The sequence below is a fragment of the Stegostoma tigrinum genome, chromosome 43 (genome assembly GCF_030684315.1).
Source record: "Stegostoma tigrinum isolate sSteTig4 chromosome 43, sSteTig4.hap1, whole genome shotgun sequence".
Lineage (NCBI taxonomy): Eukaryota > Metazoa > Chordata > Chondrichthyes > Orectolobiformes > Stegostomatidae > Stegostoma > Stegostoma tigrinum.
In genome coordinates, this window is record NC_081396.1 from 185,083 (window position 1) to 197,719 (window position 12,637).

Consider the following 12,637-nt stretch of genomic DNA (forward strand, 5'->3'; position numbering starts at 1 on the left):
GGGGTGAGAGAGAGGGAGGGAGGGAGGGGGGGTGAGAGAGAGGGAGGGAGGGGGGTGAGAGGGAGGGAGGGGGGGTGAGAGAGAGGGAGGGAGGGGGGGTGAGAGAGAGGGAGGGAGGGAGGGAGGGGGGTGAGAGAGAGGGAGGGAGGGGGGTGAGAGAGAGGGAGGGAGGGAGGGGGTGTGAGTGAGAGAGGGAGGGAGGAGGGGGGTGAGAGAGAGGGAGGGAGGGGGGGTGAGAGAGAGGGAGGGAGGGAGGGAGGGGGGTGAGAGAGAGGGAGGGAGGGGGGTGAGAGAGAGGAGGGAGGGAGGGAGGGGGGTGAGAGAGAGGGAGGGAGGGGGGTGAGAGAGAGGGAGGGAGGGAGGGAGGGGGGTGAGAGAGAGGGGAGGGAGGGAGGGGGAGGGGGGTGAGAGAGGAGGGAGGGAGGGAGGGAGGGGGGTGAGAGGGAGGGAGGGGAGGGAGGGGGGTGAGAGAGAGGGAGGGAGGGAGGGAGGGGGGTGAGAGAGAGGGAGGGAGGGGGGTGAGAGAGAGGGAGGGAGGGAGGGAGGGGGGTGAGAGAGAGGGAGGGAGGGGGGTGAGAGAGAGGGAGGGAGGGAGGGGGGTGAGAGAGAGGGAGGGTGGGAGGGAGGAGGGTGAGAGGGAGGGTGGGAGGGAGGAGGGTGAGAGGGAGGGAGGGAGGGAGGGGGTGGGGTGAGAGAAGGAGGGAGGGGGTGTGAGAGAGGGAGGGAGGGAGGGGGTGTGAGTGAGAGAGGGAGGGAGGGAGGGGGTGTGAGTGAGAGAAGGAGGGAGGGTGGGGGGTGAGAGAGAGGGAGGGGGGGTGAGAGAGAGGGAGGGAGGGGGGTGAGAGAGAGGGAGGGAGGGGGGTGAGAGAGAGGGAGGGAGGGGGGGTGAGAGAGAGGGAGGGAGGGGGGTGAGAGGGAGGGAGGGGGGTGAGAGGGAGGGAGGGGGGTGAGAGAGAGGGAGGGAGGGGGGTGAGAGAGGGAGGGTGGAGGGGGGTGAGTGAGAGAGGGAGGGAGGGTGGGGGGTGAGAGAGAGGGAGGGAGGGGGGTGTGAGAGAGGGAGGGAGGGGGGTGAGAGAGAGGGAGGGAGGGAGGGAGGGGGGTGAGAGAGAGGGAGGGAGGGGGGGTGAGAGGGAGGGAGGGGGGTGTGAGAGAGGGAGGGAGGGGGGTGAGAGAGGGAGGGAGGGGGGTGAGAGAGGGAGGGTGGGGGGTGAGAGAGAGGGAGGGAGGGAGGGGGGTGAGAGAGGGGAGGGAGGGAGGGGGGTGAGAGAGAGGGAGGGAGGGAGGGAGGGGGGGTGAGAGGGAGGGAGGGAGGGGGGGTGAGAGGGAGGGAGGGAGGGAGGGGGGTGAGAGAGAGGGAGGGAGGGGAGGGAGGGGGGGTGAGAGGGAGGGAGGGAGGGGGGTGAGAGAGAGGGAGGGAGGGAGGGGGGTGAGTGAGAGGGAGGGTGGGAGGGAGGTGGGTGAGAGGGAGGGAGGGAGGGAGGGGGTGTGGGTGAGAGAAGGAGGGAGGGGGTGTGAGAGAGGGAGGGAGGGAGGGGGTGTGAGTGAGAGAGGGAGGGAGGGAGGGAGGGGGGTGAGAGAGAGGGAGGGAGGGGGGGTGAGAGAGAGGGAGGGAGGGAGGGGGGTGAGTGAGAGGGAGGGTGGGAGGGAGGTGGGTGAGAGGGAGGGAGGGAGGGAGGGGGTGTGGGTGAGAGAAGGAGGGAGGGGGTGTGAGAGAGGGAGGGAGGGAGGGGGTGTGAGTGAGAGAGGGAGGGAGGGAGGGGGGTGAGAGAGAGGGAGGGAGGGGGGTGAGAGAGAGGGAGGGAGGGAGGGAGGGGGGTGAGAGAGAGGGAGGGAGGGGGGTGAGAGAGAGGGAGGGAGGGGGGTGAGAGAGAGGGAGGGAGGGGGGTGAGAGAGAGGGAGGGAGGGAGGGAGGGGGGTGAGAGAGAGGGAGGGAGGGAGGGGGGTGAGAGAGAGGGAGGGAGGGAGGGAGGGGGGTGAGAGGGAGGGAGGGAGGGAGGGGGGTGAGAGGGAGGGAGGGAGGGAGGGGGGGGTGAGAGAGAGGGAGGGAGGGAGGGAGGGGGGGTGAGAGGGAGGGAGGGGGGGTGAGAGAGAGGGAGGGAGGGAGGGAGGGGGGTGTGAGAGAGAGGGAGGGAGGGGGGTGAGAGAGAGGGAGGGAGGGAGGGGGGGTGAGTGAGAGGGAGGGTGGGAGGGAGGAGGGTGAGAGGGAGGGAGGGAGGGAGGGGGTGTGGGTGAGAGAAGGAGGGAGGGGGTGGGAGGGGGTGTGAGTGAGAGAAGGAGGGAGGGTGGGAGGGGGTGTGAGTGAGGGAGGGTGGGAGGGGGTGTGAGTGAGAGAGGGTGGGAGGGGGTGTGAGTGAGAGAAGGAGGGAGGGTGGGAGGGGGTGTGAGTGAGAGAAGGAGGGAGGGTGGGAGGGGGTGTGTGTGAGAAGGAGGGAGGGAGGGGGTGTGAGTGAGAGAAGGAGGGAGGGAGGGGGTGTGAGTGAGAGAAGGAGGGAGGGAGGGGGGGTGTGAGTGAGAGAAGGAGGGAGGGAGGGGGTGTGAGTGAGAGAAGGAGGGAGGGAGGGGGTGTGAGTGAGAGAAGGAGGGAGGGAGGGGGTGTGAGTGAGAGAAGGAGGGAGGGAGGGGGTGTGAGTGAGAGAAGGAGGGAGGGAGGGGGTGTGAGTGAGAGAAGGAGGGAGGGAGGGGGTGTGAGTGAGAGAAGGAGGGAGGGAGGGGGTGTGAGAGAAGGAGGGAGGGAGGGGGTGTGAGAGAAGGAGGGAGGGAGGGGGTGTGAGAGAAGGAGGGAGGGAGGGGGGTGTGAGAGAAGGAGGGAGGGAGGGGGTGTGAGAGAAGGAGGGAGGGAGTGGGTGTGAGAGAAGGAGGGAGGGAGGGGGTGTGAGTGAGAGAAGGAGGGAGGGAGGGGGTGTGAGTGAAGGAGGGAGGGGAGTGAGAGAGGAAGGGAGGGAGGGAGGGAGGGGGTGAGAAGGAGGGAGGGAGGGGGTGTGAGTGAGAGAGGGAGGGAGGGAGGGGGTGTGAGTGAGAGAGGGAGGGAAGGAGGGGGTGTGAGTGAGAGAAGGAGGGAGGGAGGGGGTGTGTGTGAGGAGGGAGGGGGTGTGAGTGAGAGAAGGAGGGAGGGAGGGGGTGTGAGTGAGAGAAGGAGGGAGGGAGGGGGTGTGAGTGAGAGAGGGAGGGAGGGAGGGGGTGTGAGTGAGAGAGGGAGGGAGGGAGGGGGTGTGAGTGAGAGAGGGAGGGAGGGAGGGGGTGTGAGTGAGAGAGGGAGGGAGGGAGGGGGTGTGAGTGAGAGAGGGAGGGAGGGAGGGGGTGTGAGTGAGAGAGGGAGGGAGGGAGGGGGTGTGAGTGAGAGAGGGAGGGAGGGAGGGGGTGTGAGTGAGAGAGGGAGGGAGGGAGGGGGTGTGAGTGAGAGAGGGAGGGAGGGAGGGGGTGTGTGTGAGAGAGGGAGGGAGGGAGGGGGTGTGAGTGAGAGAGGGAGGGAGGGAGGGGGTGTGAGTGAGAGAGGGAGGGAGGGAGGGGGTGTGAGTGAGAGAGGGAGGGAGGGAGGGGGGTGTGAGTGAGAGAGGGAGGGAGGGAGGGGGTGTGAGTGAGAGAGGGAGGGAGGGAGGGGGTGTGAGTGAGAGAGGGAGGGAGGGAGGGGGGTGTGAGTGAGAGAGGGAGGGAGGGAGGGGGTGTGAGTGAGAGAGGGAGGGAGGGAGGGGGGTGTGAGTGAGAGAGGGAGGGAGGGAGGGGGTGTGAGTGAGAGAGGGAGGGAGGGAGGGGGTGTGAGTGAGAGAGGGAGGGAGGGAGGGGGTGTGAGTGAGGGAGGGAGGGAGGGGGTGTGAGTGAGAGAGGGAGGGAGGGAGGGGGTGTGAGTGAGAGAGGGAGGGAGGGAGGGGGTGTGAGTGAGAGAGGGAGTGAGAGAGGGAGGGAGGGGGTGTGAGTGAGAGAGGGAGGGAGGGAGGGAGGGGGTGTGAGTGAGAGAGGGAGGGAGGGGGTGTGAGTGAGAGAGGGAGGGAGGGAGGGAGGGAGGGAGGGAGGGGGTGTGAGTGAGAGAGGGAGGGGGTGAGATTGAGAGAAGGAGGGAGGGAGGGGGTGTGAGTGAGAGAGGGACGGAGGGAGGGGGTGTGAGTGAGAGAAGGAGGGAGGGAGGGGTTGTGAGTGAGAGAGGGACGGAGGGAGGGGGTGTGAGTGAGAGAAGGAGGGAGGGAGTGGGTGTGAGTGAGAGAAGGAGGCAGGGGGTGTGAGTGAGAGGAGGAGGGTGGGAGGGAGCGGGTGTGAGTGAGAGGAGGAGGGTGGGAGGGAGCGGATGTGAGTGAGAGGAGGAGGGAGGGAGGGAGCGCAAGTGAGTGTGAGAGGAGGAGGGAGGGAGGGAGCAGATGTGAGTGAGAGAGGGAGGGAGGGAGGGGGTGTGAGTGAGAGAGGGAGGGAGGGAGGGGGTGTGAGTGAGGGAGGGAGGGAGGGGGTGTGAGTGAGAGAGGGAGGGAGGGAGGGGGTGTGAGTGAGAGAGGGAGGGAGGGAGGGGGTGTGAGTGAGAGAGGGAGGGAGGGGGTGTGAGTGAGAGAGGGAGGGAGGGAGGGAGGGGGTGTGAGTGAGAGAGGGAGGGAGGGAGGGGGTGTGAGTGAGAGAGGGAGGGAGGGAGGGGGTGTGAGTGAGGGAGGGAGGGGGTGAGATTGAGAGAAGGAGGGAGGGAGGGGGTGTGAGTGAGAGAGGGACGGAGGGAGGGGGTGTGAGTGAGAGAAGGAGGGAGGGAGGGGGTGTGAGTGAGAGAGGGACGGAGGGAGGGGGTGTGAGTGAGAGAAGGAGGGAGGGAGTGGGTGTGAGTGAGAGAAGGAGGGAGGGGGTGTGAGTGAGAGGAGGAGGGTGGGAGGGAGCGGGTGTGAGTGAGAGGAGGAGGGTGGGAGGGAGCGGATGTGAGTGAGAGGAGGAGGGAGGGAGGGAGCGCAAGTGAGTGTGAGAGGAGGAGGGAGGGAGGGAGCAGATGTGAGTGAGAGAGGGAGGGAAGGAGGGGGTCTGAGTGAGAGGAGGGAGGGAGGGAGGGGGTGTGAGTGAGAGGAGGGAGGGAGGGAGGGGGTGTGAGTGAGAGGAGGGAGGGAGGGAGGGGGTGTGAGTGAGAGAAGGAGGGAGGGAGGGGGTGTGAGTGAGAGAAGGAGGGAGGGTGGGAGGGGGTGTGAGTGAGAGAAGGAGGGAGGGTGGGAGGGGGTGTGAGTGAGAGAAGGAGGGAGGGTGGGAGGGGGTGTGAGTGAGAGAAGGAGGGAGGGTGGGAGGGGGTGTGAGTGAGAGAAGGAGGGAGGGTGGGAGGGGGTGTGAGTGAGAGGAGGGGGGAGGGTGGGAGGGGGTGTGAGTGAGAGAAGGAGGGAGGGTGGGAGGGGGTGTGAGTGAGAGAAGGAGGGAGGGTGGGAGGGGGTGTGTGTGAGAAGGAGGGTGGGAGGGGGTGTGTGTGAGAAGGAGGGAGGGAGGGGGTGTGAGTGAGAGAAGGAGGGAGGGAGGGGGTGTGAGTGAGAGAAGGAGGGAGGGAGGGGGTGAGTGAGAGAAGGAGGGAGGGAGGGGTGGTGAGTGAGAGAAGGAGGGAGGGAGGGGTTGTGAGTGAGAGAAGGAGGGAGGGAGGGAGGGGGTGTGAGTGAGAGAAGGAGGGAGGGAGGGGGTGTGAGTGAGAGAAGGAGGGAGGGGGTGTGAGTGAGAGAAGGAGGGAGGGGGTGTGAGTGAGAGAAGGAGGGAGGGGGTGTGAGTGAGAGAAGGAGGGAGGGAGGGGGTGTGAGTGAGAGAAAGAGGGAGGGGGTGTGAGTGAGAGAAGGAGGGAGGGAGGGGGTGTGAGTGAGAGAAGGAGGGAGGGAGGGGGTGTGAGTGAGAGAAGGAGGGAGGGAGGGGGTGTGAGTGAGAGAAGGAGGGAGGGAGGGGGTGTGAGTGAGAGAAGGAGGGAGGGAGGGGGTGTGAGTGAGAGAAGGAGGGAGGGAGGGGGTGTGAGTGAGAGAGGGAGGGAGGGGGTGTGAGTGAGAGAGGGAGGGAGGGGGTGTGAGTGAGAGAGGGAGGGAGGGGGGTGTGAGTGAGAGAGGGAGGGAGGGAGGGAGGGGGTGTGAGTGAGAGAGGGAGGGAGGGAGGGGGTGTGAGTGAGAGAGGGAGGGAGGGAGGGGGTGTGAGTGAGAGAGGGAGGGAGGGAGGGGGTGTGAGTGAGAGAGGGAGGGAGGGAGCGGGTGAGATTGAGAGAAGGAGGGAGGGAGGGGGTGTGAGTGAGAGAGGGACGGAGGGAGGGGGTGTGAGTGAGAGAAGGAGGGAGGGAGGGGGTGTGAGTGAGAGAGGGACGGAGGGAGGGGGTGTGAGTGAGAGAAGGAGGGAGGGAGGGGGTGTGAGTGAGAGAAGGAGGGAGGGGGTGTGAGTGAGAGGAGGAGGGTGGGAGGGAGCGGGTGTGAGTGAGAGGAGGAGGGTGGGAGGGAGCGGATGTGAGTGAGAGGAGGAGGGAGGGAGGGGGTGTGAGTGAGAGAAGGAGGGAGGGAGGGGGTGTGAGTGAGAGAAGGAGGGAGGGAGGGGGTGTGAGGGAGGGAGGGAGGGGGTGTGAGTGAGAGAAGGAGGGAGGGAGGGGGTGTGAGTGAGAGAAGGAGGGAGGGAGGGGGTGTGAGTGAGAGAAGGAGGGAGGGGGTGTGAGTGAGAGAAGGAGGGAGGGAGGGGGTGTGAGTGAGAGAAGGAGGGAGGGAGGGGGTGTGAGTGAGAGAAGGAGGGAGGGAGGGGGTGTGAGTGAGAGAAGGAGGGAGGGAGGGGGTGTGAGTGAGAGAAGGAGGGAGGGAGGGGGTGTGAGTGAGAGAAGGAGGGAGGGAGGGGGTGTGAGTGAGAGAGGGAGGGAGGGGGTGTGAGTGAGAGAGGGAGGGAGGGAGGGAGGGGGTGTGAGTGAGAGAGGGAGGGAGGGAGGGGGTGTGAGTGAGGGAGGGAGCGGGTGAGATTGAGAGAAGGAGGGAGGGAGGGGGTGTGAGTGAGAGAGGGACGGAGGGAGGGGGTGTGAGTGAGAGAAGGAGGGAGGGAGGGGGTGTGAGTGAGAGAGGGACGGAGGGAGGGGGTGTGAGTGAGAGAAGGAGGGAGGGAGGGGGTGTGAGTGAGAGAAGGAGGGAGGGGGTGTGAGTGAGAGAAGGAGGGAGGGAGGGAGGGGGTGTGAGTGAGAGAAGGAGGGAGGGAGGGAGGGAGGGGTGTGAGTGAGAGAAGGAGGGAGGGGGGTGTGAGTGAGAGAAGGAGGGAGGGAGGGAGGGGGTGTGAGTGAGAGAAGGAGGGAGGGGGTGTGAGTGAGAGAAGGAGGGAGGGGGTGTGAGTGAGAGAAGGAGGGAGGGGGGTGTGAGTGAGAGAAGGAGGGAGGAGGGGGTGTGAGTGAGAGAAGGAGGGAGGGAGGGGGTGTGAGTGAGAGAAGGAGGGAGGGAGGGAGGGGTGTGAGTGAGAGAAGGAGGGAGGGGGGAGGGGGTGTGAGTGAGAGAAGGAGGGAGGGGGTGTGAGTGAGAGAAGGAGGGAGGGAGGGAGGGGGTGTGAGTGAGAGAAGGAGGGAGGGAGGGAGGGGGTGTGAGTGAGAGAAGGAGGGAGGGTGGGGTGTGAGTGAGAGAAGGAGGGAGGGAGGGGGTGTGAGTGAGAGAAGGAGGGAGGGGGTGTGAGTGAGAGAAGGAGGGAGGGAGGGAGGGGGTGTGAGTGAGAGAAGGAGGGAGGGAGGGAGGGGGTGTGAGTGAGAGAAGGAGGGAGGGGGTGTGAGTGAGAGAAGGAGGGAGGGAGGGAGGGGGTGTGAGTGAGAGAAGGAGGGAGGGGGTGTGAGTGAGAGAAGGAGGGAGGGGGTGTGAGTGAGAGAAGGAGGGAGGGGGTGTGAGTGAGAGAGGAGGGAGGGAGGGAGGGGGTGTGAGTGAGAGAAGGAGGGAGGGAGGGAGGGGGTGTGAGTGAGAGAAGGAGGGAGGGGGTGTGAGTGAGAGGAGGGAGGGGGTGTGAGTGAGAGAAGGAGGGAGGGAGGGAGGGGGGTGTGAGTGAGGGAAGGAGGAGGGAGGGAGGGGGTGTGAGTGAGAGAGGGAGGGAGGGGGTGTGAGTGAGAGAAGGAGGGAGGGAGGGAGGGGGTGTGAGTGAGAGAAGGAGGGTGGGGGGTGTGAGTGAGAGAAGGAGGGAGGGGGTGTGAGTGAGAGAAGGAGGGAGGGGGTGTGAGTGAGAGAAGGAGGGAGGGGGTGTGAGTGAGAGAAGGAGGGAGGGGGGTGTGAGTGAGAGAAGGAGGGGGAGGGGGTGTGAGTGAGAGAAGGAGGGAGGGAGGGAGGGGTGTGAGTGAGAGAAGGAGGGAGGGGGTGTGAGTGAGAAGGAGGGAGGGAGGGAGGGGGTGTGAGTGAGAGAAGGAGGGAGGGAGGGGGTGTGAGTGAGAGAAGGAGGGAGGGAGGGGGTGTGAGTGAGAGAAGGAGGGAGGGAGGGAGGGGGTGTGAGTGAGAGAAGGAGGGTGTGAGGGGGTGTGAGTGAGAGAAGGAGGGTGTGAGGGGGTGTGAGTGAGAGAAGGAGGGAGGGAGGGGGTGTGAGTGAGAGAAGGAGGGAGGGAGGGGGTGTGAGTGAGAGAAGGAGGGAGGGAGGGGGTGTGAGTGAGAGAAGGAGGGAGGGAGGGAGGGGGTGTGAGTGAGAGAAGGAGGGAGGGAGGGGGTGTGAGTGAGAGAAGGAGGGTGTGAGGGGGTGTGAGTGAGAGAAGGAGGGTGTGAGGGGGTGTGAGTGAGAGAAGGAGGGTGTGAGGGGGTGTGAGTGAGAGAAGGAGGGTGTGAGGGGGTGTGAGTGAGAGAAGGAGGGAGGGAGGGGGTGTGAGTGAGAGAAGGAGGGAGGGAGGGGGTGTGAGTGAGAGAAGGAGGGTGTGAGGGGGTGTGAGTGAGAGAAGGAGGGAGGGAGGGGGTGTGAGTGAGAGAAGGAGGGAGGGAGGGGGTGTGAGTGAGAGAAGGAGGGAGGGAGGGAGGGGGTGTGAGTGAGAGAAGGAGGGAGGGAGGGGGTGTGAGTGAGAGAAGGAGGGAGGGAGGGAGGGGGTGTGAGTGAGAGAAGGAGGGTGTGAGGGGGTGTGAGTGAGAGAAGGAGGGAGGGAGGGGGTGTGAGTGAGAGAAGGAGGGAGGGACTCCGACAGACAGACAGTGACGGTGTGCCCGTTCCCCAGCGTTGTGCGTGGAGCTGGACCTCACTGTGTGCTGAAACACCCGGCCATGGGGTGGGGGTGCACGAGGAACCGGCTCTGTGTCCCCTCCGTGATCCTGGGCCGTGGGCTCCCACCTGCTCCAGGCCAGGGACAGGCAATGGAGATCCAGATGTGCCAGCAGCCTCCCTTCGAGCGAGCCCGCAGGGAGAGCTCACGGACCCAGCAGCAGCGAATGCTCTCGACCAGAAGTTGCGCCCCTCTCAAAACCTGTGGCCCCCACCCCCCTGTGCGCTGGAAGGCTCCCCCCACCTCCAGTGGAAGCCAGCCCACCCTGTCTGTTCCTCCTGCTGGCTACGGTGGTGTGGCGGTGCCCTGGGCCATGCCTCGATCCGGGGAGAAAGCGGTGAGCTGAGGGCGGAGATATCAAATGTGCGCCTTTCTGCTGAGCTTTGGGAATGCTTTCCTTTCGATGCTGAGAAGCCCCCAAATGGGTGCGGGACAGGGAGGGAATGGAGGTACACAGGGACCTTCAGCATGGCTGGGGGAGGGTGCGGCGTGCAGCACTTCGCCCCGGGGGTTTTGTTCGATCAGGCGCGGGATGAAGGCCGAATGGCCTCCTCTGTTCAGTCCTTTTATCTTGCTGTGCGTTGCTCGCTCCATCCTCCCACCCCCCTCCATTCCTTCGGCGTCCCACAGGAATGAAGCCCTTTGTTGCCAGCGCACATTCCATGGTGTGTCCAATGCTGGGCGCTTCATCTTTAGGTTTTGTAAAGTAGCGAGTGATCGCAGGGCTGATGGATTTCAGTCGGACAGCGGGAAGCAGGCAGAGTGTGGTTCTGGGTGACCGGCCTTCAATGTTAAGCCCTGGCTCAGACACAAGCCTTTGGGACCACCTATGCACTGCAGTACTCCTACACACCCCCACCCCTCTGTTGTAGACATGGAAACTATCTCTACAACAGCACAAAATGCCTGCTTTGTCCCCGTACCTTTCAATCGCTTCAAAATCTAAACATTTCTCCATACCTTTGGGTGACCTCCCCGCCCATGGCCTTCTGTGGTTAAGAATCCTTCAGGGTCTCCAGCCTCCAAATAAGGGAAATGTCTCCTCGTCTCAGTCCTGCCGCATCCCTGGAGGAACTTTAGTTCCAGACTCGTCCCCCAAAGAAGACATCTTCCCTGCGTTTAGTCTGCTGCACATCGATTATCTTCCAATCTGATTCCCCCTGTTGTGAATACAGGCCCTGTCAAACTAACCCTCTACTCGAGGGACACTCCTGCCATCCTGATGAACCTCGCTCAGTGGCGAGAATATCCCCACCTGATGTTTTCCAAACCAGCCTGCTCAGAGATGTTATTACACAGCTTTTTGGAGTAGGTGTGACTCAGGCCTGGGTTCACCTAGCTCAGACGAGGGTACGGTACCACCAGAGGCCTCCTGTATAGCGAGACCAAACCGGTGTGCAGTATTCCTGGTGCCACATCGCCGAGGCTCTGTTTAAACAGCAGCAAACACACAAAGCAGGTGCAGCTGCAGGCCATTTGGCCCTTCGAGTCTGCTGCATTGTACACAATCATTGCTCAATAACCTGTTCCTGCCTTTCCCCCACACCCTATCATCCCTTTAGCCCCACGAGCAAAATCCAACTCCTCCTGAAATTGTACAATGGCCTGGCCTTGCCTGCTTTCCCCGGCCGCGAATTTTACAGGCTTCCCCCACGCTTGAGTGAGGACGTCTTGTTTCAGTCCGGACTGGTCTGCCCCTTCTCCTTAGATGTGAGCCCCCGGCTCTGCACTTGCCCCACCATCGGAACACTGCCCCAGCATCTACCTTGTCTTGGTCCGTTAGCATCTTGGAGGTTTGTATGAAACTCACCCTCCCCATCCAGTTCTCTAAACTCCAGCGAATGTAGCTCGAACCAATTCGCCCTATCCTCATATATCAGTCCTGTCATCCTTGGAGTCGCTCCGATAAATGTTCACAGCGAGAACATCCAGCAAAAGCTACACAAATGTTCCAGGGGTGGTCTCACCAAGCCCCCTGTACAATTGCAGCTACTATCCTCTCGCTGTGAAGGGCAGCACACCATTTGATTTCCTAATGGCTCGTTGAACCTGCGCTCTCCTGTCCCTTTGGTATATTGGTGATGTTCAGTAATAGCTTCCTGTGGGAGGGAGTTATGCATCGTCGTTGCTTTCTGGGAAAAGACGTTGTCCCTGAATTCCTGACTGGATCTGTTATATTTCCAGAGTGGGCTGTGTATTTTCCACATAGGTAGGATTTGAGTCCTCGTCCCTGGGTCATAAGCTCAGGCGTTTGGAATCTTTAACCCCAGTCCCGCCTCTGTGTGTGCCCTGAGCCTGATTGCGACTGATGGTGGATTTTTCACTCCTTTCGGAGTGCTGGTAAGCTGCCTTTCGATTCTGTGTTGCTGGAATCAACACGGTTTGTGAGTTGTCGCCAAAGCCTTCCTAACAGTGGACAGCCTATGTGACCGCTGGTCTCCACCGCCTTTGCTCCAATGAGAATTGTCTGCCAGGCTTTTGTTTCTGGACTTCTCATTCCTGTTTGACTTTATTTTCTGCAAGACCACTGCCAAGTCGTTTGACAAACGGCTAAGTCCTGCCCCCAGCAGCAGGAAAAACGAGGAGAGGGTGAGGAACAAAATTAAAGTGGGTTTGGGGACGAACAATGACTCCTAATTCCTGTTGGTGAAAGCTGGTTTGAATTTCTTTGCCGAGCGCGTATGGTTTCCTGATTTTGGTGATTTGTGTATCTCAAACATCCCCCCGCTCCCCCTCAGCCGCCTGAGACTTTTGCGCCCGGACATTTGGAAAGGTAGCGGGGGGGGTAGGGGGCGTGTTTGTAAGGATGAGGCTGTCCCTCTCTCAGCCTCCTGCAGCTGCTGAAGACGCCTTGACTGAAGCTGAAAATCGCCCTGCAGCCAGGTTGCTTTGTTTCTTTTTATTTTTTAGGAACCACACGTGAATTTATCCAGTCATTATTATCATGTTGCAGTTTGTGAGACTGTTGTGTGAATGAGACACTGCCCTGTCCAGTCGTCAGCAGTAGGGATGGAATTCAAAGGGTTACTTCAGTTTGGACTGTGACACGCTGCCGATGCGCACTGAACTGGCAAATGGTGCTAGGCGAATGAATATCCCCCACGCCCCCCTCTTTGGTATATATTTATTGTACAGTGACAATCCCCTCTTTTCCCCATGTATGTACTGACGTTAATGCAATAAACTGTGAATTGATCCAATGCACTAATAGCTGTATAGACTTCTTCTAGCACCCTTAAGTCTCTATCAGCAAACGTCTTTCCAGCGCCTGTCCATAGATGCTGGTCTGGCAAGCAGCATCCATTAAAAAGAATTTTTTTTTGTAAAGATATCACCTGTGCTTTGCAATCTCCAACTGGAGACTTGCTGTCCTGACAATAACATAAGAAACAGAAATGTGAGTAGGTCATTCAGCCCCTTGAGCTGCCATTCAATAGGACCGCAGCTGATTTTTTAGCCCTCAAACCCATGCCGATCGAGATGGATGTGTTTTCAAATAAAACAGAA

At 62.1% G+C, this 12,637-nt stretch overlaps 1 protein-coding gene across 1 annotated transcript in view; it reads left to right on the forward strand.

The window, feature by feature from the left end:
• LOC125448977 (zinc finger protein 696-like) overlaps positions 1–12,321 on the forward strand; it is a 22,474-nt gene extending 10,153 nt beyond the window's left edge. Inside the window, exon 3 of the mRNA XM_059641718.1 lies at positions 12,041–12,321. The gene's annotated coding sequence lies outside the window, so the exon portion shown is untranslated. The remainder of the gene's footprint in view (positions 1–12,040) is intronic.
• Positions 12,322–12,637: the final 316 nt, after the last annotated feature.